Source organism: Staurois parvus, unplaced genomic scaffold (genome assembly GCF_062004578.1).
Source record: "Staurois parvus isolate SC_StPar_1 unplaced genomic scaffold, SC_StPar_1.0 ptg000336l, whole genome shotgun sequence".
Lineage (NCBI taxonomy): Eukaryota > Metazoa > Chordata > Amphibia > Anura > Ranidae > Staurois > Staurois parvus.
Genome location: NW_028318132.1, coordinates 932,708 through 959,184, shown reverse-complemented (window position 1 = coordinate 959,184; position 26,477 = coordinate 932,708).

The window sequence follows — 26,477 nt, the reverse complement described above, 5'->3', positions numbered from 1 at the left end:
ATACACACAAATGCATTGGGAACACTACACATTCTATTCCAAATCAAAACATGAAGAAAATTATATCAAATTTGTGTTGTTCCTCTAAAAAAATTGAAGAAAAGTGAATATTAGAATGTTCAAAAAATAGCAGTGTTTGTATTCTTCTTTACAAACTCAAACATTCACTATATAAACTGAAAAATGTCTGAAGATTTTGCTTTCCTTTGAATCACTTAATTAATATTTAGTTGTATAAGCACTGTTTCTGAGAACTGCTGTACATCTGTGTTGCATGGAGTCAACCAACTTCTGGCACCTGTGAACAGGTATTCCAGCCCAGGATGATTGGACTACATTCCACAGTTCTTCTTTATTTTTTGGTTTTGCCTCAGAAACTGCATTTTTGATGTCACCCCACAAGTTTTCTATTGGATTAAGATCTGGGGATTGGGCTGGCCACTCCATAACGTCAATCTTGTTGGTCTGGAACCAAGATGTTGCTCGTTTACTGGTGTGTTTGAGGTCATTGTCTTGTTGGAACACCCATTTCAAGGGCATTTCCTATTCAGCATAAGGCAGCATGACCTCTTCAAGTATTCTGATGTATTCAAACTGATCCATGATCCCTGGTATGCCATAAATAGGCCCAACACCGTAGTATGAGAAACATCCCCATATCATGATGCTTGCGCAACCATGCTTCACTGTCTTCACAGTGTACTGTGGCTTGAATTCAGTGTTTGGGGGTCGTCTGACAAACTGTCTCCGGCCACTAGACCCAAAAAGAACAATCTTACTTTCATCAGTCCACAAAATGTTGCGCCATTTCTCTTTAGGCCAGTCAATGTGCTCTTTGGCAAATTGTAACCTCTTCAGCACATGTCTTTTTTTCAACAGTGGGACTTTGCGGGGGCTTTTTGCAGATAGCTTGGCTTCACATAGGCGTCTTCTAATTGTAACTGTACTCACAGGTAACTTTAGACCTTCTTTGATCTTCCTGGAGCTGATTGTTGGTTGAGTCTTTGCCATTTTGGCTATTGTTCTATCCATTCGAATGGTAGTTTTTCACTTTCTTCCACGTCTTGGTTGCCATTTTAAAGCATTTGCGATCATTTTAGCTGAGCAGCCTATCATTTTCTGCACTTCTTTATATGTTTTTCCCTCTCCAATCAACTTTTTAATCAAGGTACGCTGTTCTTCTGAACAATGTCTGGAACGACCCATTTTCCTCAGAATTTCAGAGAGAAATGCACTGTAACCAGCATGTACAACATTTGCTGCCTTCCTTCCTTAAATAAGGGCAATAATTGCCACCTGTTTTTCAAAGAATGAATGACCTCACTAATAGAACTCCACACTGCTATTATTTTGAACATGCCCCTTTCAATTAGTGATTCAATTACACAGAATGAGCAGCATGCATGTCTTGACCGTTGGGTCTGTTGGATTTCTATTACTCTACTACAACTGCTAGTAAATTATTTGCCATGTAGAAATATCATTCCCTCCTAGATTGTAAGCTTGAAAGAGCAGGGCCCTCGATCCCCTCATGTTTTGCATTGTATTGTATTGTTATTGTTCTATCCCCCATTGTAATGTACAGCGCTGAGCAAACTACTGTATAATAATAATAATCATTTCTACCAAAAACAGTGATTGATCAGGTTAGTGATGTCTGACTGCTATTATTTTGAACACAACTGTATGATGAGAAAATCAGACAAAAAATATCACTTTCAGAGCAATTGTCCAATAATCTGACCATTAGTACACAACTTTCAAGAGCCGATCACTACAGTGCATGCAAAATTACCCAAAGGGACAAGCGCAAACATTTTCGTTTCATCAGTACAGTATTTATCTGTAAAAATTCAATTAACCAACACCACGCATGCTCGAAAATAAAAGCATACATTACAAAACAATACATTACATCATCATGGGAAATTGTATTCTGTCTTACGAGAATTTAGGTAACTCTAGTACCTATGAGACTATGAGACTAGCATGCAAAAAAAAAAGGCTGCAGGCCTTGAAAAGTCTTTTCTAAGTACTTTTTACAAGACCTTAAATGTGTTTTCACACCGTGTACTAAATTCTAGCCCTTTCAGCAATTCCAGAACACTTCTACTATGCTGCAAAAAAAAGGATCTGCACAGGAGACGTAATTATGTTTTTTATTCATTCCAACAGTTTTATATTTACATAGGCAGTGCCCTTAAATAACATTTCTTTAAATATCTTAATGACATTTTGGGACTAGCATGACCCTTTCTGAAGCCAGAGCTCTGCTCTTTGGGAAAACACGCTGTTCTTTTTTGAGTGTAAGCTTGGAATCTATTTTATTGCTCTCTATGTAACTAAAGGTGCATCTCTACAGTCAGTGTGACTTGCCAGTGAGGGTCAGTGGTCTATTTAATATCATTTTTTTTGTTAGATCAGAATTGCTCCTACTGCCGTTAGAAAAGTCATCTGTTCATATTTTACAGGGGTTTATTTAGTAAAGCTAGAGAGTGCAAAATCAGGCTCACGTCTGTATAGAAACCAATCAGCTTCCAGATTTTATTGCCAACGCTTAATTGAAGAAGCTGAGGTTAGAAGCTGATTGGTTTTAATGCAGAGGTGAGTCTGATTTTGCACTCTCCATCTTTAGTAAATAAACCCTACAGCGTCCAAATACTAGCTTACCTGCACGCTACTGAAACATACATACAGTAGTATTTAAAAATATCCCTACAGCAATGTAGCTGTCATATAAAATTGTCAAAAACTTAGGATATTTGACATATTTGAAATCTGACTGAATAATGGCAATACAATCCTTTTTAAGTTTTAAAATGTGTCAGGCACTATAATTTATTTTGCATTTAAATGTGTTCTGCTAGAGTTTTCTCATTCAAGGGTACAGTATAGGAATATTCATACTGACCTGTATGAATTAAGCTGGGTCCCTAGTGTCTATTTTATTAGTGTAACTCAAGCCACCTACTTTATGCTGCCCATGTGACTCTGTGGCCTAAATACCCAGAGCCAAACCGCTTCCACTGCCTTGAAAATGTCATGCTTCAAATGTTTTTACAGAAAAAGAATATCACAGTTACATTGAGAAGGTTGAACCCTGACAACAAGTAGATAACTATACTGTGCTGCAGGAGGTCAAAATGGGATAACTGAAGTAATGGACAGGAAAATAATGGACAGTCACAATTGAGAACATTGCAGCCACCTGTTCATAACTGCACTCTTTGGACTTTTCAGAACTGGAGATATATTTCCATGCTGGGCATCATTTTTTAAATTGTGTAAAGTTACACCTTACTGTGTTGACCGATCAAATGATTCCTTATTCCTTATTGCTATGGGCTAACATATACCGTTGTTTTGTTTCAAATGTTAAAAATGACAAAATTATGGAAATTTTAGGATTAGGTAAAGTTTAACTGAACCAAGTTAGTTGTGCTATTGTAGCACTACCCCCTTAGGGATTGCTGATGAATCTGGGTTCCCCTATAGTCATGCACAGCCAGTCAGTTAGTATTTTCCACACAGCTTTCATCCACAGCCAGAAATCAGGCCTTGAGTGTTGGTTCTGCTATTTTATTGAGGGGTTTAAACTTGGATAGGGTAGAGGGGTGTTTAGGATTCCCAAGGTAACTGAAATCTGAGGACAACTTCCTGAACTATTCACAGCTTCTTCTCTCTGTCACAGTCTCTGTTAGAGTGCTAGCCAGCAGCTCCAGTTGTACTACCCCAAACTCTAGATGAACTCCTCTTCACCCAGAACTCTGAAGGTTTTCTTCCTGAACAGGGGATCTGGCTCCTGTTCCCTTACGTAAGGTGAACAGTCACTAGCAGAGGGCTAATCTGGTTTTCCACCAAAGTGCGCCTTCCCCTATCCATCCAGTGGATGCAGGTGTACTCACTGAGATTCTCTTCTGTACAGCTTTTGGCATGGCTGCTGCTTCCAGGCCTATCAGCTGGGCTGCTCCTTCCCTGCCACACAGGTGGTCCTCTCTCAAGGGACCAGTGAGTCCTGGGGTTTCCTCCTTTCCAGCTCCAGGCTCGCAGGCAGACCCCATCCCAGCAGGCCTCCTGGGACTCTTCTTCCTCCAGCCTTACATCTTCCTGACTCACACTCCTCTCCCACCACCACTCTCCAACTTCTGCTACTGAGCAGACTCTAACACCTTTTAAGTGAGTCCAGCCCCTTGCCAAGCCTTCTGTTGGGGATTGGCTGAGGTCCCTCAAAGGTGCAGCCAACCACTCCTCAGATCCAACCACTGCCTCCAAGACCCTCCTCTAAAAGCCTCAGAGCAGGAGGAAATTCCAAAGGGGCTGACCTGCAGAGTCTGAATTTGACCCCTCTGGCTATTGCACCTGAGCTGTTATTCAGCTCCTGTCTAACCAGTAGGGATCTAGCTCCACCCAGTGTAACTAGGAGGGTGCTACACTATTAAAAACCAAAGGATGCTTGAGAACGAATGATGATTTTTGAACAAAACTGTCAGGAAAGGCTTGTTCATATTGCAGATAGTTTCCTGGCACATAAGAATGCGCATGCTCAGACCAGCAACTGGCCGGGCAGATTTGCACAAAAATTAGCATAGGTGCGCGCACTTGCACGTGCACATGCGCACTCGCACATTCAGATGCAAGCCTGTTACTAAGACGGCCTATTTAAACAGGACTGCACTGGCTAATTGTTGTTTGATCTGCAGCTTCTGTGTGTGTTTATCCTGATTCCAGTGCCTGACCTCTGATCTCAACCCGACTTGCTCCTGACTCTGCATGTCTGCTACCTGCCCTGACCTTGGCTTGTTCTCCGAATTCTGTCTCTGCTTACTGCCTCTGCCTGATCTGCCTCCACCATTGCTGACATTGACCTGTGACCTGACTCCTCTCCTGCCTGCTGCTTATGCCCGATCCGCCCATCTGTTGCTGACCCCGTTTGCCTGTCTCTGCATCCTGTTCATCCAGCCTGCTCCAGGTTAGTAGTCCAGTACACTCATCTGATACGCCTGCCTGCTGCCAGCCTGTCCACCTCCAGCCTTCCTGCTATGGCATCTGCCTGCTGCCGATCGTTTGCTATCAGCCTGCCTGCTGTGCCACCTATCTGCTGTCAGCCTGCCTACTACCAGCCTGCCTGCTGTGACGTCCACCTGCTGCCAGCCATCTGCTATCAGCCTGCTGGCTGTGCCCTCTACCTGCTACCAGCCTGCCCTGCTAAGACATCTGCCTACTACCAGATGCTCTGTTCCTAGCATCCTTTCAGTGAAGTGACAGCTCCTACCTACACAGACTACTGGACTGATCATGGCACTCATACCTCACCACGCTCTCGTAGTTACTGTTCCACTATCGGTGACCCCTGAGCCAGTGCTTCCTCTGCACATCAGGCTCACTACCAGGTACATGACAAAAACATTTCTCAAATACAAGACTACTAGTTTTACAATATTTTAATTTTAGCTTGATTTTGATGTACATTATTAATGACTCAAAAAAAACGAAAGGAATTTATCTACAGCAAAAATATTTTTTTATCATAGCACTTATCTCTTGAAAACAATGAGCATTTGCATAGACATGGCAGCAGATGCCACCCAGATGTCATGGCTCCATGCAGAATATACTCATTCTGTAAGGTCAAGACATACAGGTACAATCCGGAAGAACTGTTGGTCATCAGGTATATGGAACAACAAGGCAATTTAAGAGTTATCAGCACAATTGAGAAGCAATGCTTATTTTTTAACTGAAATTATGTTCATACAAAAATCAAATGCACAATGGGTGTGTACAGACAGAGTGCAGGTTGCCATATTACATTGAATTTTACAGAAAACTACAGCAGCTGCAGATTAAAAAAAATTTAATTTATATTAACATTACATTAGAATATGTATGTGGAATGTATGTAGCAATTGTATATGTTGCTTTTTTTATTTGCTCTATTTTTTGTCACAAAAGTGGAGCTATCCTTTAATCTTTTTCTAAACCAGGCATGCTTTCAAAATTAGCGTACAACCGAAACTTTATGAACACTACTAAATGACTATACGAGGACACATATACATCTCCACTATGTACTGTGCTTGAATATTTGTGTCTGATAGGATTAAATAAAAGAAAACCATCGGCGGAATAGGTTTTAACAATGGCCACCGATCTTTTATTTCTCTCCCATTCTTGTCTTTTTCTTCACCTGTGATCCTCTTCCTATTATGCTGCCCTGTACGCTTCTTTCAAAGTTCCTCCTATTTGTGTTATATGCAGGGCATGTTCTATTTGGCGTATTTTCCTTGTATTAATTTTGTGGACCTTATTGTTTTCTGGAGACTGCCATTTTGTACCCACTACTTTAGCTAAATTATTATTATTATACAGGATATATATAGTGCCAACAGTTTGCTCATATAAAGGGAGACAATACAGCAACAATACAGTTCAATACAAGAGGGTTAGGAGGATAAAAACTACATAAAAAAAAAAGGCAGGATTGTGTTTCATTGATTTGGAACACTGACATTCTGCTTAATTGAATATCAGATGTTTTAATAATCTATACCAACATCCAGCCGAGTTCAAAGAAGAATTCACAGAACACATTAAAATTAAATCATTTTATTGTAAGGTTCACCACACATCTAACTGCACAAAAGCACTAGATGATTCTTCCCGTTTACTTTCTTTTACTTTATTTCATGGAGAGCTGGCGTTGACTTTGATGACAAGCAGCGCTGATAAACTGTTATGACAGTCTCTCGGGCTAATGGCCGAACAGACTAGGCCCTGGAGAGCAAAGGCAGGAGAAGGCCTTGGCTGAAGAAGGACTAAATTGTGAGTCTTGTCAGTGTTTGTGTGCGGATAAGAGCGTCCAGGCATTTCTAATGAGAGGTTAACTGTGTCCCTGAAGTAATTACAACCCCCATTGACGAGGTAGTTAGTAATTAGAGGATTAGGCCTAATGAGCCTTACCTGAAAAGGTTGTCATGGTGATAGTTCCAGATCATGTCAGTCTAACTTTTACCATTTACAGAGACAGAATCCTTCTTTTCATATTTCCTTCAAACTAACCATTATGTTTTCAGACAAACGCTAGTAATTCAATAACATTTGTAGTATTTATAATTCCATGGAAATAAAATGTATTGAGAAGGATTGTGAGCTCATTATCTAACCTTTACTCAGGAGGATCTCTCCATGGGAGATCAGACAAAGCTACAGGGAAAGTGACAGAGCTCAGGCAAACTGGAGTCCTAGTGAGTGTGGGAATAGGTGTGAGGTGCAATCAAGGGGGATGAGATACTTTCCGGTAAACAGCTGTGTGAAGCAAGGCTGTGCTACAATCTTTACCATTTATTTGGCTTTATTGCAAACCTTTCCTACTCATCGCAGAAAATAGTCAGTGTTCTGGAGAGTTACAAAGGTTCCGGCATGCCATTCTCAATAAACTCAGGTATTAATAGTTCCATAAATAGATAAACTCACACTATGAATTTCCCATGGGTTGGGTAATACGTACAAATATACAGTCTGCTTCTTTCATTTTAACTGGCTGCAAATATTGTTATCGCTAAAGATGAACCCAGCTGGTTGAGATGTGTGTGCATACTGGGAAGGATGAAGTTAATCTGGTTAAGTCTTATGTCCTGCTCCTGTTTTGCTGATTCACCTATTATAGTTAAAATCCTATGTGATTACTGTTCCAGCCCCTGCCTTGGCTTGTAAAGTTGGCCGCAGAAGAGCTGTATTGTAAATAAGGGAAGCATTAAACTATATAATAAAAGCAAACCACCAGAGATAAGCTCCATCTGCTTACTGTGAAAATTGACCCCAAAATTGAGAGGTTGAAAGTGCCTGGGTATAGGACAAAGCCTAAACACACCTTTACAGTACACACCTGTACAGTCAAATCCTTATTACTCCATCCTTAAGCACAATAGCAGTGGCTCAAGATGTTAAATGCCTCAAGGCAACAACAGGCTTGCACCAGTGGGAGTAGATAGAAGGATTCTGCAAGTGCTCTGCTTGACAGGAGTGACACTGCCATACCTGACAGAAGTGACATTGCCATCCCTGACAGAAGTGACATTGCCATCTGTGACAGAAGTGACACTGCCATCTCTGACAGAAGTGACACTGCCATCCCTGACAGAAGTGACACTGCCATCCAGGGGCGGACTGACCATTCGGAAACTCGGGCACTGCCCGAGGGCCCGGGGTCAGTAGGGGGTCCCATGAGATGCCCCTGGTACCTTTTTCATAGGCTTTTTTGAGTTTGGGCAAGGACACAGGGGCCCCATGATCCCCTATTGCCTGGGGGCCCCATGAGTTGTCAGTCCGCCCCTGCTGCCATCCCAGACAGAAGTTTCACTGCCATCACAGCCAAGACCAGTAATTACACTGATTAGCTGGTACCTCTAATTCTAAGCTTCCAGCTATTGCTTCACCACTTTCACAGGCTGCTGCAATAGAGATTCATGGACTGCCAGACTTTTTTGCTGAGTGCAAGGAGATTGGCACTCCATTTATCTTTATTGCTAGAGCCCGCGCATGAGCAGTAGTGGACAGGACACTTGTCTTAAGTTCACACTAGAGCGCACTGCAGCATACCCATGTTCCGTGCGCATTTCCTGCACCATGTTCCAATTGCAGCAGGTGTCATTGTTAGGTTAACAATACCCCAAAAACAGGTCACAAATGCAGTGCATATGCCTGCAAAAGTAGACATGCCATGCAAAGGTATCATGCGATTCGATTGCAGTGTATTTCCAAAAGTAGAGCATGCACTACTCTTGATGCGATGCAGTGTGATTTAATCCTATTCAAAATGAATGGGCTCAGATCGCACTGCATTGAATCGTATGTGAAGAAGAAACAGGCAGCACGTTCCTGTACGAATCATAGTATGAACCGGGGCTAATGCCTGCAAATATTACATGGCTAACAATAGGCTGTTTTAGAATAAAGCAGTACAAGCTGTGAACTAGGAGTTTTTGTTACATTTAATCTTTTATCAATGGAGAATGAAGTCAATTGAGGAACATATGGACAGGTGATGTAACACCTGTTAAAGATCTAGGTGAACTGGCAGACTTGGAAATATTTTTGCCCCATTTTAGCCTCCTGAAAACACATAATTTTTTTATATGGGAAAAAAATGATTTTAGGTTTTAGGCTACGTTCACACTAGCCTTGTGTGCAGGCGGCAGAGAGGCGTTTGGGAAGCGTTTTTACCGCTTCCCAAACGCCTCTGCCAATTCTGCACATTACAGCACATGGTGCTGTTCTAACAGGAGCGTTTGCGTCGCGGCAAAACGGACGCCTCTGGTCGAGTCAGGAGGCTTTGAAGCCTCCTATTCTCGTCTATGGTGCCGCTCCGGCGTTTGCGGTGCGGTTGCGACGCGGTTGCGGGGTGTTTGCGGAGCGGTAACACCACTCAAATGCATTATAGGCGTTTGTGGGGCGTTATTAACGCTCGGCAAACGCCTAGCAACCGCCGCTAAACCGCGCATGCGGCGTTTGCGGAGCGTTAAAAACGCTCCGCAAACACCGGACCAACGCTTGCCAAACGCTATAGGGGCGTTTGGCAAGCGTTGGCAAAACAGCCTAGTGTGAACGAGCCCTAAATGGTGGAAACAGCACATTTGTGGAGGTATTCATTTATTCTGACTGGTTGCTTTGGATACCACTATCTTTTTACTTTGTTCTCAATTCTCTTTTGTTTGTCTATGTTTTTCAGTAATGTTGCATCTTTCTAATTTATTGTCATTTCCCGCTGAGGGAGAATGTAAATTGTGAGAAATGCGCAGCGTATTGCTAAGCTTGATTTCTATTGATTGTCCCAAACAATTTACGGGATAAAATAGAGTTGAAAAACTAAAAGAGAGTTGAAAAAAAAAGAAAATTAATGAAAAAACAACAGATTTTCTAAAAATAACAGTGAAAACTTAAATAAGAAAAATACATAATTTTACCGCATGTTTCTACAAAGACTTGCCTGAAGGCATATTTTAATGCTTTCGATAGATATGCATAACAAGGAGCATCAAAGCATTTAATGTAACACAAATCAAACACAATTTACTAAAGAAATACATTGTAATATTCAATTATACTTGATTTTAAACAGCATCAAAATAATTATAGTTTTTCTCGAAGCTTCCTCTATTTGTGTGTAATGAACTGAGTAGATGTAATTATATAAATGTAGTAGCCATCTGTAACTTACATATTTTTTTTTGACATGCATGAATATACGCTGGAACTAAAACTGGGCTTTTACATCTGTACTGAATGATTGCATTTTACTTTATTATACTGTAATGCACACATTATTTTAATGACCATGGATAACCCCCTACCCCCCCCCCCCCAATCAACATAAAGATCCTTGTTGGTTTTCTACCTACATGTGGATATATAAAGGAACTTCAAACCTCAGGATATAATTAACATAAAACTCTGCTTATCAACATTGCAGCGCTTCAAAGCAATAAACTTGTGTGTAGGATTAATAGAGCTTTGTAGACTCTGTTGGAAATATAAACACTTCAGGAATGCAGTGTTTCAGCAAACTCAATACTGTAGTTTTAGAAACAAAATAAAAGCAGCTAATGCACTTTTAGAAAGCCTGATCTTTTGGCTACTGGAATTAACCACCCACTGTGCGTACTCATTGTTTAAAGCCTTGCATATTTATGAAAAATTATTTTGTCTCTACTAAATTTACAATGTGCTGTGTTAGAGGGAATGTGTGGTCTTTTCAACGCTATTTTAGATAAACATGTAATACCAGTTTCAGTACTTTTTTTTAGTGAATACGGGTTAATGTTTAAAAAGCCTGTTCCGTTGAGTGATTTGTAATTGTATGTATACATGAGGACATTCCTATTTACCCATAACACATGTAAATTCTGCTTTCTGATTTGTAGTGGTGTGCCGTGGCTGTAAAAGACCTGTACACACGATGAGAATATCAGATGAATGATCGTCCTTTTTTTTTTTGCATGCCAGTCTCATATCGAAAGTGAAGAGGTTACTAAAATTATGAAAATTCTTGTACAACAGAATAAAGTGATATATCATATTGTATTGTAATTGGATTGTATTTTCGGACAAAAACTGTGCTGATTAACCCCTTCACGCCTAAGGGTAAAACAAATCTAAATGCCTAAGCACAATTTTGCAACGTTGACATGTGTCAGTAAAACCGTACATATCGTCACAACTACTTTGTACATCCAGGTGAATTATACTGCGTTTTTTCAGGACAAATTGGACTTTCATTTGGTGGTAAATAGTAATGGATATCTCCTGATTTTTTTTTATTATCAAAGGAAAACTGGCCCAAAATAGTAAAAAAAAAAATCATTTTTTTATTTAGCCGTGTGTTTCTTGTTACTACCATAACCTACCACCAAAGAACAACACAAAATAAATTCTCCAGCTCTTGACAATCTCAGCGATACCATATATGTGTATGTTATTTGTTGTTTGTACCCGCAGTACAGCCCAGAAACAATAGTACACATTTTGTTTTTGTCTTTTTTTTTTAATACCTAAAACACACTGACACTGACACTAACTGACACCGATACCAATGTTTTTTTAAATCCTGACCTTTGACCCTGACTTATTGACCTTTGACCCTGACATTGACCCAAACACTAACCCTGGCACTGAACTAGATCAAACCTTGATCTAGGTATTTTTTCTTTATTTGTTAATATTTATTTATTTATCTTTTTTTTTTTTAACAAACATTTTTTTTTGCTCTATGCCAGGAGTTTGAGATACAATGTATCTCTCTTCTCCATTCATAGAGAGAGAGAAAAAACAAGGGGGCCGGGCTGCATAGTGACTGATCACTGTGATAGCCAATCAGAGGCTATCACAGTGATCATGTGACCCAGAATCAGGAGTCCTGGGTCCCGATCATTAGAAGTGACTGATGGTGGCGCTGTTGGTCGTAATGGAGAGGGGGGGAGCACGGGCTGGGGGGAAAATTAGGAGCTCGGTTTTGGAAAGGTTCAATTTGAGGAAATGGAGCGACATCCAGTCTGATATGTCGTTCAGTAGGTGGGTGATACGGGTGGAGACTGAGGGGGTGAGGTGAGGGGTGGAGAGGTAAATTTGTGAGTCATCGGCGTAGAGGTGATAGTTGAAGCCGTGGGAGTGTATCAGTTTGCTGAAGGAGGAGGTGTAGATGGAGAAGAGAAGGGGCCCGAGGACAGAGCCTTGGGGGACCCCAACAGGGAGGGGAAGAGAGGGGGAGGTGGTGGCATTATAGGTAACGCTGAAGGAGCGTTGGATAGATAGGAGGAGAGCCAGGAGAGAGCGGAGTCTCTGATGCCGAGGGAGTGTAGTTTATTAAGGAGGAGGGGGTGGTCAACTGTGTCGAAGGCCGCAGAAAGGTTGAGGAGTAAGAGGACTGAGTAGTGGCCATTAGCTTTGGCGGTTAGCAGGTCATTAGTGATTTTGAGTAGGGCGGTTTCGGTAGAGTGTAGGGGATGGAAGCCAGACTGTAGTGGATCGAGGAGGTTGTTGTCAGTGAGGTGGGCGCTTAGGCGATTGTAGACTCAGCGCTCAAGGAGCTTGGAAGTAAATGGCAGTAGGGAGATGGGTCTAAGGTTGTTCAGGTCGGTGGGGTCCAGGGAGGGTTTTTTGAGTATGGGAGTGATGTGCACGTACTTTATGGGGGAGGGGAATGCGCCAGTGGAGAGGGAGAGATTGAAGATGTGGGTGAGGGAGCGTAGGATGGAGGAGGAGGGTGACCGGAGGAGTTGTGTGGGGACAGGGTCAAGGGGGCAAGTGGTGAGGCGGGCTTCTGAGAAGACCTTAGTGACCTCCTCAGTGGTAGCAGTGCTGAGGGAGTGGAGTGTTAGGGAGAATAAGGTGTGCAGGATGTTAGGTGTGGTGGGGGGCAGGGCAGTTGCGAGGTCAGAGGAGGAGAGAGTTGATGGGGTTATAGTGGGAGGGAGGCTAGATGGAGAGGTAGGTTGAGCATTGTAAGAGCAAAAAATTTGGTTTCTGTTATAAAATTTAGTAATTTTTCTCCTTCACTGATGTGGTTGCACTGATAGGCAGCACTGGTGGGCACTGATAGGCAGCACTGATGGGCACTGATAAGCAGGCACTGATAGGTAGCACTGATGGGCACTGATAGGCTGCAATGATGAGGCGGCACTGGTGTGCATTGATGAGGAGGCACTGATGATGCACTGATATGCAGCAATGATGGACACTGATAGGCGACACTGATGGGCACTGATAGGCAGTATTGATGGGCACTGATAGGTGGCATTGACTGGCAGCACTGACTGATAGCACTAACTGGATGCACTGACAGACGGCACTGGCTGGAGGCACTGCTGGGCACTGACAGGTGACACTGCTGGGCACTGATGGGTGGCACTGCTGAGCGGTATTACTGGGCTCTGATAACCTGATTATCAGTGCAGATCTCCTCTGTCACATTTGCCGGTTATCGGCAGTACTTTCCTCACGCTGTGACAGTGACGATAACCCACAACTGTATTTACTTTGTGATCTGCTGTGTCATTGGACACAGTTGATCACATGGTAAAAGGCAGCTATGATTGGCCTTTTACCTTGTTATGTGACCAGCAGTGACCGTAGGACACAGCAATCTTCAACAGCGTAGGGTGCACGCCACGTGGGGTGTGTTCTGGGAGGACATCCATGGACGCCCTCCCAGAACTGGACAACCATGTTGTAGCCATCTTTCGGCTATAGCGCAGTTGGCAAGCGGTTAACATGTTTGAGTCAAATACCACAAACCATCTAGAAGCTAATCTGGAAATTTCTATATTTCATTTCACAAAATAGAGGAGAGTTCTGTCTGCATATAGGCAAGCCTACACACACCCCTTCTGTCTGCAGCATAGATTCACACTTATGCAGTTTTCAGTGCGTTTTCCAGTTTGCAGAAATGTACTACAGTTCATTTAACAAACTTTCCTATGAATTTAGTTGACATCTGTGCATTTTGAGCCAGTACAGATTTTTTAAAGGGTCAGAGACTTTTTCCCGTAGCAGATTGCATTTTGTGTGTAATAGACTTCAACAGAACCGTGCCAAAAAAGTAAGTATTGCATTATAAAAGTATTTTTTGTTCTGTGTGACTTTAGGCTGGTTGATGAGGAGCGGGTGGCTGCCGGCATCCTTAACAACCAGTAAACAAAATGGTTAAGGGGAGAGAGGCTGCCTCATCCGAATGACGCCTACAGAGCGGTTGTCCAGTTCTGGGAGGGCATCATATGACATCCTCCCCAAACGCGCCCCCAGTGGCTCGCACCTGGCGATCTCCATACCCCATACTCATTCACATATGGGGGGGCCAGGATCTGGGGGCCCCTTGTTAAACAGGGATTCCAGATTGCGGTAAGTCACCCCTTTCAAATCCCCACAACCACAGCCCACGGTTGTGAGGAAGAGACCCTTGTCCTCATCAACATGAGGATAAGGTGATTTGGGGGGGGAGTCTCCCTGCCCTGAAGCACCCCCCATGTTGAGGGCATGTGGCCTGGTGTAGTTCACTTGTCCCCCCTTTTCCTGACCTGCCAAGCTGCATACTCGAATATTGGTCTGGTAAGGCTTTTTGGGGGACCCCGCACCGTTTTCTTTTCAATTCTTAGCCCTTCGGGGTCTGGTGTGAATTGATTTGTAAATTTTTTTTTTCAATTGTCGACAACAGGTATGTTTATTTTCAGCTGTCAGCGGGGAACCCCAATGACAGCTGATAACTTATCAGTTGTTAAGGACATGGAGGCCGCCAAACAACTTACCATATAGATATCTGAGGACTGGAACATACACAATCATCTTTATAGTAGTGGTGCTCCGAAATCAAAATTCCAGTGCCAAAACCAAAAATTCATTATGCACTTGGCCGAAACTGACAGTTTTTTAAAAATGTAATTATTGTGGCTGGTATTTTTGCATTGAAATCACTTTGGGACACGACTTTGTATTACAGTCTATGGGATGCTTTCTCTATCTGTGTAAGGAACCGAGTCTCTACCTTTTAGGGGGCTTGTAATATACTACAATAATATAGTTTACTCAAACATACAATAATCATATAATGCATTAATCTGTAAGCGTACCCATGGTTAATTCCACCCAAAATGTCCCAGCTGTCCATCTGCAAGTTCAGATTTCATATATTAATTTTAAGTTCACTAAAGCCAGCCATACATGGATTAAAATTTGGCCAGTTCAGAAGGGACCAGCTGGATTTTTTTATCCAAGCTTGGGCAAGCGGTTGTACACAAGTCAAGTTATCTATTGACTTGTGTACTACTACCAGCCTGTTTGAAAATCTTCTCTTAATCTGCACCGCCAGCTATAGTCAGCAGTGCTAATCAGTATATTCTTAGTGCAGGGAAATCCTCTACGCTGTCAGAATACAATGACACAGCAGGAGGGATAACCCCATCCACATTGAGTTTATGGATGGGGGGATCAAGTCATTTTCTTTTGTTCAACATCGTGAAGGAAAAAAAAAGACTGGTTTATGACCAGCCTAACTTAGCATAGACACACTCCACCACCTTTTCTATTTATAACGTGAAAGATAATGTGATTTTGGATTTCCATTTTCAGAATGTTCATTAGCTTTTCTAATGGTTAGTTGGTGCTAATCTGCACTCATTTCAACCACAGTGAGGAGAAAATTTGAGGAACAACATTTTTGAACAAAATTGGTTAACTCAATGATGGCAAGAAACAGCGTTCTGATAAATGTTTTTACAAAACATTTGAATGAAAATCTAACCATGTTTCACAGTCCAATTATGTGAAGAATCATAACATGTTTCTGTAACACTAACAACATTTTTATATGCATTATGTATCTCACTAGAAGGCAACCAGTGATGATTGGTTGCTAAACGGGCGTAAGAGGAATTAAGCAAGATACTTCATACATGACAAATAGTGTTCCTAGAGTACCCGTTTCTCAATCTCCTCCATTTTGCTTGACAGTGTGCTGCTATTCCTTCAGTGCCCAATTACTGGTTGATGCAGGCCAATTGGAAACAAAACATCAGATTAACCACAGAATCAACAGCTGATTAAAAAATAGAGGTTCTTTCGTCATTGTCATTTAAAAAAAAAAAAATAGAAGTCAGCAGCTGCAAATACTGTAGACACTGACTTTTAATAAACAGACATTTACCTGTCAAGGGATCCAGCACTGTCGCCACTTGGGCCAATCCTTTGCCGGTGTTCGGGTCCCAGGCGCAATTATGTTTACTGTGGGATGCCAGCTGTGACTCTCTGCGGTTTCACTGATGGCTCCTCACTACGCAAGTGGTGCACTCTGTGAATGGTCCCAAAGCCTTATGCAGGGGCGGACTGACAATTCATGGGGCCCCGGGGCAATAGGGGATCATGGGGCCCCTGTGTCCTTGCCCAAACTCAAAAAAGCCTATGAAAAAGGTACCAGGGGCATCTCATGGGACCCCCTACTGACCCCGAGCCCTCGGGCAGTGCCCAAGTTTCCAAATGGTCAGTCCGTCCCTGGCCTTATGGGATTTATGATGTCTCCCAAGAGGTAGCGGGCAGACAAGGGGGGAAGAAATTCTGCTGGGATTGCCTAGGATGCCTAGGGTGCCTGCCAGAAATAGGTATCAGCTCCCTAAAAAAAAATTTAAAAAAATGAAAGAGGAGGGGGGGGGAGGAGGATCAGCATAACTTCTCTTTTAAGGTGAAGATCCACTTTAAGTAGAATCAACTGAATCAAGGTGTTCTGCACAGACATACTACATTCAAAAATAAAAAAAAAACGCTTAAAGTGTGCATAAACACAAGAGCGAACAAACTTTTTTGATTTTGTACACTATCAATTCTTAGATGTAGTGGTTGCATCTCTTTCTTATCAGGCTTTTTTCCTTTTGTTGCTACCTGGTGATTCTACCTGTAACACACTTCTTGTCCTAGGTTGACAATGCTTATTTACTGTACCATATCTAAGGGGGAACATAATTTTATCTCTGGTACAGAAAGTGTGCTAGGAGTACAGAACATCTCCTCACATCTCTATAGCATAGGGTAAGATGTTCTGTAGTTCACAGAGAGAAAAAAAAAGAACAAGGCTAACTGAACACAGTGCAGCAGAGGTAGCGTGCACAGGACAGCAATAGATTTCTGGCTGGATCAATAGGTATTTTTCAGTTATCAAATATATACACAACACTTTCAATTATATATCAAACCCAAAAACTCCAAAGTGAAACTCAATGTTAGGGTCCACATACATTTCAGGTGGAATGATTGTGGAATGTACTGCTTCAAAGTGTTCTTCACAGCTACACTACGTTTGAGCTGATGATATTTAGCCATTATCCAAAGCTCATTAATAGTAGAGATGTCATATACGTATATAGTACATGTATATAAAATAGAAGCTGTACAAACCCTTTGCTTTCTAAAGCATATTGTCCAGCCTACACAAACCAGTCTGCTTGAAATGCAGATGTCATCATCAACTGTCTACAAAGACACAGCACATTACTTCAAGTGGATCCATCTGCTGGCCTTTCAACTTAACTGAAAAAGGAGGTCCTGGGTGCACTTAATTACCAAGAGATGCTTAATTGGAGAAATGAAGAAAACAACTGATATTTTCTAAGCATTGATTGCATTTAGCTATGGTGAAAACATATTTCTAAATCAGTATGTAAGATTTCCTTAAGTATTCAGAAAAATGATGAATTCAACTAAAGTAAGCATGTGACAAAAAAAAGAGTAAATAATAAAAAAGCTCCTGCAAAAGAAAGTATTCCATATTCACTTGTCTGGGCTCCCGTCTATAAAATCTATGCTTTATTCAAAGCTGCTTGAAGGATCTTTACATCCATAACACTTTTAGGTGTGTTGGATGCCTTTGTCCCCTGCTGTGTTCTGGGGCTCCCCCCTACTGTCTAAGTTACTACAAGACACAATAGTGCAGGACAGTTCTACTTAACGTATACATTTACATTTAAAGGAGTCTTTGGGTCAACTCATGTCATAAAAAAAAAGTATGTAACAAAAACAATCAAGACCAAATATTTCCCAACCCATCAAGTATCCAGGTGGGATGAGGGTGCACAAAAAAATAGGACTCTAATTGTACATCATAGAACTAACACAGCACAATTAAAATCAGTAACAGTTTTATTACAAAAATTAAAACCTGCATTTCGCACTCCTGGAGCGTGACCATCTATACATGCCATGAATGGTGTTTTATGACGTATTTACTTTTTCAGGATCCACACCAAAACATACGCTACATACACGACGGTCCACTCTACAAAATAAATTTGATCCACAAGTTAACACAGATTGTCAGGAAGTTTGAACAATTCATCCAGTCAGCAATATCGATCGTTTAATTGATCGATGTATGACAGTGACTCCAATATGAAAATAAATTATTAAATATAAGTACGCTGACCAATTAATGGTTCCCTGAAATTTGTGCTCTGTGCAGATATTCTTAAGCACAATAAAATCGTGTGAAAGTATGGACTATGGAAATATAAAGATAAATTACAATTTATTTTACAATTCAATACAAGTCGCTAACAATCACAAATAGCAATAGGATTAATATTATGACATAGACACGGAAATGTATATTCCCAATGAATGACTTCAATTTATACGGCTAAAATATAGATATGCTGGGGCATTAGAGAGAGTCGAATAATTGTCCAGTATTTTTTTTCTTTTTTTTACATCTATACAGATACAGAGAGAAAGAGAGAGAGAGAGGGATTTACAGTTACACTTACTATGCCTTCTGCTGTTCTTGGCTATGTTAATGTTTTTCTGTTGAATAGCCAACTTTAGGCCAGCTGTGTGTGAAAAAATATTTTCTCTTTTTGTCAGAATATTACCTAAAGCTCGACTCAGATCTGTACAACTGCGTCTTGTGTGTAGGACAACCCATACATTTCAGTGGGCTGCCCTACCTACAGAAACACAGGGAATGAAGTCCCCGATACTTTTTTTTAAAATTGCTGGCCCAGGCACTGGCACATGAGTGATACATTGGTAAATACAGCCCTGTAGGAAATGCGTCTGTATTTTGGATAAGCGTATGAGTACATTCATGGAAACTGAGAAATATACTAAGACTTTTAGATTGTAAGCTCCATCGATCAGGGCCCTCTGATTCCCCCTGTATTGAATTGTATTGTAACTGTACTGCTTGCCCTCACATTGTAAAGTGCTGTGAAAATGGTTGGCACTATATAAATACTGTATACTATAATAAAATAATAATAATTAATTTCCACTCAAAGATTTTTCAGGGCGGACTCATTGTTCATCTATCTATCTATCTATCTATCTATCTATCTATCTATCTATCTATCTATCTATCTATCGGTTGTGTTAATACAGCTTAAATTTAACCATTTAATGTATTTAACTATGCAACTATTTAATCCCTCAGGGTTATGACACTGTGAGCAGAATAGCACATTAAACAGGCAACAATCTATTATTTAGATAATAAAGCAGTTGTTTAACCACAGAGGTACAATCAAATGATACTTTACCAGTCACGTGACCTATACTGGGTTTGGTAAGATGGTGATGGATCAAGATGGACTGTGTTGGATGGCTGGAGATGGCCTCAAGATTGATGATCTGGATCAAGATGAAGATGAGGAAATGAATCAAGATGAACCCTGTGATGAAGATGGAGCTGATCTCCCCTCTCTCTGAGCTTCTGCTTTATTTCCCAAAAACTGCCTTAATCTAGGGATTATCCCAGCAAGTGTAGTTTGGAATATTTATTCACCTCTGATTAGGAACTAATATTACACATTAACTATTTGTTTGGTAGTCAATAACCTAACTTGACCACAAGATGGCACTTTAAAACTAGAAATCCCTATGTTAGGGTTTATGGAAATATAAGGTGGAATTCTTTGATTTGAATTTATAGTGGATTAAATATTTTTAGCCCTAGATTGATTTAAATGTAATTTTATTTAGAAGGTATATAGATATATTCCTGTGATCCTAATTTTTGGTATATTAGCATCTTAATAATGAGATACTGGCTAAAGAGGTGAAATTATTATCCAGGAATCCATAATAAAACATTAATAGTTACATAGTTAATCTGGTTGAAAAAAGACACAAGTCCAACCAGTTCAACCAACAGATAAAAAAGACACACACACACAAATAGAAAACTTCTATATATACACTATCCTTTACCCCTTCCAGAGGAAGGCAAAAACAAAAAAAATACAATAAAGCATGCATCAATTTGCTCCAGCAGGGGGAAAAAATCCTTCATGAACCCCCAAGAGGCAATTAGATATTCCCTGGATCAACTTTACCTATAAATGTTAGTATCCAGTTATATTATGTGTATCTAGGATAGAATGTAGGCCTTTTTTCAAAACAATCTACTGAGCAGGCCAGAACCAGCTCTTGGGAGAGTCTATTCCACATTTTCACAGCTTTTACTGTGAAGAAGTCTTTCCGTAGTTGGAGAGTATATCTTTTTTCCTCCAAACATAAAGAGTGCCTCCTTGTCGTCTGTGATGGCTTAAGGTGAATAACTATATAAACCAATTATGTATTTTTACATGTTTATCATATCCCCCTTAAGATTAAGAGAGAATACATTCATTTCAGCTAATATTTCCTCATAGCTGACCTCATCCATGTCTTTTATCAGTTTGGTTGCCCTTCTCTGCATTTTCTCCAGTTCCCTAATATCTTTTTTGTGAAACTGGTCCTCAAAACTGAACAGCGTATTCCAGATGAGGTCTCACTAATGATTTGTACAGGGGTAAATTATATCTCTCTCTCTGGATTCTATACCTCTTTTAATACAAGAGAGGATGTTTCTCGCTTTAGAAACTTTAGCTTGGCATTGCATACCATTATTAAGCTTGTGATCTACCAGAACTCTCAGATCCTTCTCCACCATTGATTCCCCCAGTTGTACTCCCCCTAGTATGAATGATGCATGGATATTCTTAGCCCCCAAGTGCATAATTTTACATTTAACAACTGACATTTTGTTTAAAGCATAATTATTTCTGGCATCAAAGGAAATACTATTTACAAAAAGCTGGGGTAGCTATGGGTACAAAATTTGCACCCAGCATAGCTAACCTCTACATGGCCAAATGGGAGGAGGAAACTGTCTTAAAGGGAGGTGGAAATCACTTATATAGGAGGTTCATAGACAATTTAATTATATTATGGAAAGGAGAACAAAATAGATTGAATGAGTTTTTGGAGAATTTGAATCAATAATAAAAACATTAAATTGAGCTGGGAGATCAGTAAATACAATATACATTTTCTGGACCTAGAAACCATCAAGGAAAATAATGAGATTTATACCAGGACATTCTTTAAGGGCACCGGCAGAAACTCCTATATACCCATTAACAGCTGTCATTTCAAACCATGGCTTATTAATATTCCCAGAGGTCAGTGAAGATTTTGAGATACAAACTAAGGAATTGGCGGTAGATTCATGCAAAAAGAGGAGAGATTCATAGAGGAAGAAAGGAACAAAATAAGAAAGATCTATAGAAGTGAAATAATTAAGGACAAGAACAGAAATAATGATAAGGAGGAGATGGGATTACTGCTAGTGCTGGGGTACAATGCGCAATATAAATGGGGTGGAGCGCATTGTGCGCAAGCACTGGCAGGTATTGAAACAAGATAAGCACCTTAAAAACAGATTGAGCCCTCAAGTATTAATAATTGCACTTTTTTCAAAGGAAAAGGCTTCTATGCGTGTGGCAGGTGCTTCAGCTGCAGTAGGGCCACTAACATATGCAGAAGAAGAAACTCCATTATAAACCCAGTAACAGGGAGGGAATATGAGATAAAGACTTTATATCATGTGAAACCAAAGGAGCAGTCTTTGCTCTAAAATGTCCCTGTAATTACATCTATGTGTGGAGAACAAAAAGAGCCCTCAAGGATAGAATTAAAGAGCATGTTTATGACATAAACAGAGGGTTCAAGAATCGTCATTTATCACAGGATTTCTATTTGGCACATAATAGAGATTCAAGCAAATTACAATTCTGGGGCATAGAGAAACATAAGTGTCACTGAAAGGGAGATAACAACATTAGGGAACTTATTAAAAAAAGAATCATGGTGGTGTTAAAATGCTTGGCCTCAAGAGGTTTAAATAAATATTTTTTTTACCTGTTTCTTAAGCAATTATTAATATACACTGCTCAAAAAAGTGAAAGGATCACATTTTAATCAGAATATAGCATCAAGTCAATTAAACTCCTGGGATATTGATCTTGTCAGTCAAGTAACAGAGGGCGTTGTTAATCAGTTTCAGCTGCTTTGGTGTTGATGAAATTAACAACAGGTGCACTAGATGGGCAACAATGAGATGACCCCCAAAACAGGAATGGTTTTACAGGTGGAGGCCACTGACATTTTTTTCCCTTCTCATCTTTTCTGACTGTTTTTCACTAGTTTTGCATTTGGCTATACCTGGACCCTACACAGGTTGCACAAGCAGTCCAACTCCTCCAGGATGGCACATCAATATGTGTCATTGCCAGAAGGTTTCCTGCCAGCACTTTCTCCCAGCACAGTCTCAAGAGCATGGAGGAGATTCTAGGAGACAGGCAGTTACTCTAGGAGAGCTGGACAGGGCCATAGAAGGTCCTTAACCTATCAGCAAGACTGGTATCTGCTCCTTTGTGCAAGGAGGAACAGGATGAGCACTGACAGAGCCCTACAAAATGACCTCCAGCAGGCCACTGGTGTGAATATCTCTGACCAAATAATCAGAAACAGACTTCATGAGGGTAGCCTGAGGGCCCAACATCCACTAGTGGGCCCTGTACTCACAGCCTGGCACCATAGAGCTCAATTGGCCTTTGCCACTGAACACCAGAATTGTCAGGTCTACCACGGGCACCCTCTGTTTCTCACAGTTGAGAGCAGGTTCATTCTGAGCACATGTAACAGATGTGAAAGGGTCTGGAGAAGCCGTGGAGAACATTATGCTGCCTGTAATATCGTTCTGCATGACCATTTTGGTGGTGGGTCAGTGATGGTCTGGGGAGGCATATCCATGGAGGGACGCACAGACCTCTACAGGATAGACAAAGGCACCCTGACCACCATCAAGTATCGGGATGAAATCCTCGGACCCATTGTCAGACCCTACGCTGGTGCAGTAGGTTCTGTGTTCCTCCTGGTGCACAACAATGCCTGGCTTCATGTGGGGAGAGTATACAGGCAGTTCCTGGAGGATGAAGGAATTGATAACATTGAATGGCCCCCACGCTTCCCTGACCTAAATCCAATAGAACACCTTTTGGATATCATGTTTCGGTCCATCTGACACCGCCAGTTTACACTGTCCTCAGTGATGCCCTGGTCCAGATCTTGGAGGAAATACCCTTGGACACCATCCGTTGTCTTATTAGGAGCAAGCCCTGATGTTGTCAGGCATGCATACAAACACGTGGGGGGCCATACAAACTACTGAGTAACATTTTGAGTGGCTGAAATGAAATTTCAGCAAGATGGACTAGCCTTCTGCATCATTTTTTTACTTTGATGTTTGGGGTGTCTTTGAATTCAGTCCTCTGTAGGTTGATAATTTTCATTTCCATAAAACTATGGGGCATTCTTACGTTCCTAACACATTACCCAGTCCATATCAGTATAGCTATCCAGGATTATATTTTTGCCCATTGAGATCTGATGTGTTTTTAAAGTGTTTCTTTAATTTTTTTGAGCAGTGTATATACAGATCCCCCTTTTTAAATTTCATTTTGATTTTAGTTTTACATGGTTGAGGGGTCTTTTATAGAGTATATAAGGGATGATATACAATATTAGTTATTAGTTTTAAGAAAGTATTTCTGGTAAGTTGGTTGCTTACACAGACCAAAAGTTTTTTAGGCGTAGTAGGTACAGTGAGGAACAGAAGTATTTGAACACCCTGCGATTTTGCAAGTTCTCCCACTTAGTAATCATGGAGGGGTCTGAAATTCACATTGTAGGTGCATTCCCACTCTGAGAGACAAAATTTTGAAAAAAAATTCAGGAAATTACATTGTATGATATTTAAAGAATTTATTTGTCTTGCACTGGTGAACATAAGTATTTGAACACCTGAGAAAATCAGTGTTAATATTTGGTACAGAAGCCTTTGTTTGCAATTACAGAGGTCAAACGTTTCCTGTAGTTCTTGACCAGGTTTGCACACACTGCAACAGGGATGTTGGCCCACTCCTCTACACAGATCTCCTCTAGATTTGTCAGGTTTCGGGGCTGTCGCTGAGCAACACGGAGTTTCAGCTCCCTGCAAAGATGTTCTATTGGATTTAGGTCTGGAGACTGGCTAGGCCACTCCAGAACCTTGATATGCTTCTTACGGAGCCACTCCTTGGTTATCCTGGCTGTGTGCTTCGGGTCGTTGTCATGTTGGAAGACCCAGTCACAACCCATCTTCAATGCTCTGATTGAGGGAAGGAGGTTGTTGCTCAAAATCTCACAATAAATGGCCCCATTCATCCTCTCCTTAATACAGTGCAGTTGCCCTGTCCCCTTCGCAGAAAAGCATCGCCAAAGCATGATGTTACCACCCCCATGCTTCACATGACCACATGACTTTCTCCCATGTCTCCTCTGGATCATACAGATGGTCATTGGCAAACTTCAGATGGGCCTGCACATGTGACGACTTAAGCATGGGAACCTTCCGTGCAATGCATGATTTGAAACCATGACGGTGTAGTGTTCTACCAACAGTGACCTTTGAAACTGTGGTCCCAGCTCTCTTCATGTCATTTACCAGCTCCTCCCTTGTAGTTCTGGGCTGATTCCTCACCTTCTTATCATCAGTGATACCCCCCGAGGTGAGATCTTGCATGGAGCCCCAGTCCGAGGGAGACTGACAGTCGTCTTTAGCCTCTTCTATTTTCTAACAATTGCTCCAACAGTTGATCTATTTTCACCAAGCTGCTTGGCAATTGCCCCGTAGCCCTTTCCAGCCTTGTGGAGGTCCACAATTTTGTCTCTTTGGTCTTGCCCATGGTAGTAGTTAGAGTCTGACTGACTGTGGGGTGGACAGGTGTCTTTATAGAGCTCAGACAGGTGCTACTAAGTTAGATTAATGAGTGGAGTAGAGGTGGAATTTTTAAAGGCACAGTAACTGGTCTTTGAGAGCCAGAATTCTTGTTGTTTCTTAGGTGTTAAAATACGTATGTTCAGCAGTGTAAGACAAATAAATTCTTTAAAAATCATACAATGTGATTTCCTGAATTTTTTTTAAATTCTGTCTCTCAGAGTGGGAATGCACCTACAATGTGAATTTCAGACCCCACCATGATTTCTAAGTGGGAGAACTTTGCAGGGTGTTCAAATACTTCTGTTCCTCACTGTATATGCATAATAAACACTCCACACCAGGGAAGATATTGTTAAGAGCATAGGATGTAGGAAGCATTATATAATGTTGATTATGAGATATTAACAATGAGGTGTGGATGTACAGTATATAATCTGCATATTTTTATTGTATATTAACATTATATTGTCAATTCTTTTAAATTTATTTTATGCTATATTTATTTATATGTTATGCAATTCAATATACAGGAGAGTATTTCCCACATGGATTAATATTTAGATAGCTATGTACACATGTAGTACCCATCATAGCCATTGCGGGGCAATCTGTGAAGTACATATAGAAACTGGGAACTAGCATTATGATGAGGTTTAGTGATCTCATCCATACAATGCAGGGTGCCCAATAGTAATACACATGTGAATATAGTCATCCATTTAAGCCTGGGTTCAAACTGATGTGGTGCAGAATTCGTAGCGTTTTATGTGCAAATTTTGCACCACATCACAATCGCACCCCTTTCATGCGAACCACTGCGGGTGTGTATGTAGTTAACAACACCCTGAAATCGGTCCACAAAACGCGGTGCGATGTGCAGAATCGCATTGCATGGGTGTGAATACCCATGCAATCCGATTCTACTGCAGACACAAAAAAGGGTCCTACAGCTTTTTGGTGCGGATACGGTGTGATTAGAGCCATACAAAATGTATGGTTCCAATCGCACAGCACACAATTCGCATGTGATTTGCACAGGAATGCGGTGCGGTTTCTGTGCGAATCACGTGCGATATACCACACCGCATATGTGTAAACCCAGCCTAATAGTAGTGGGACACAAAAATGGAGATACGTAGGTTGAATTCCTACCAAGAACGGTGATGTAGTTGCATCTTAGGTTCAGTTATAAGTTACCGGCAATAGTGGATGTATATATAGACAGAACTACAAGAAAATGGCATTGGATGAAGGATATTGGGTGCCACTAGAAAATGGTGCCATATGCAATGCAATGCACTACAAGAAAATGGCGTCTGTATTGCCTATATATAACAGGGAGTGCTGTGCCGTTCAATCAGTTCCC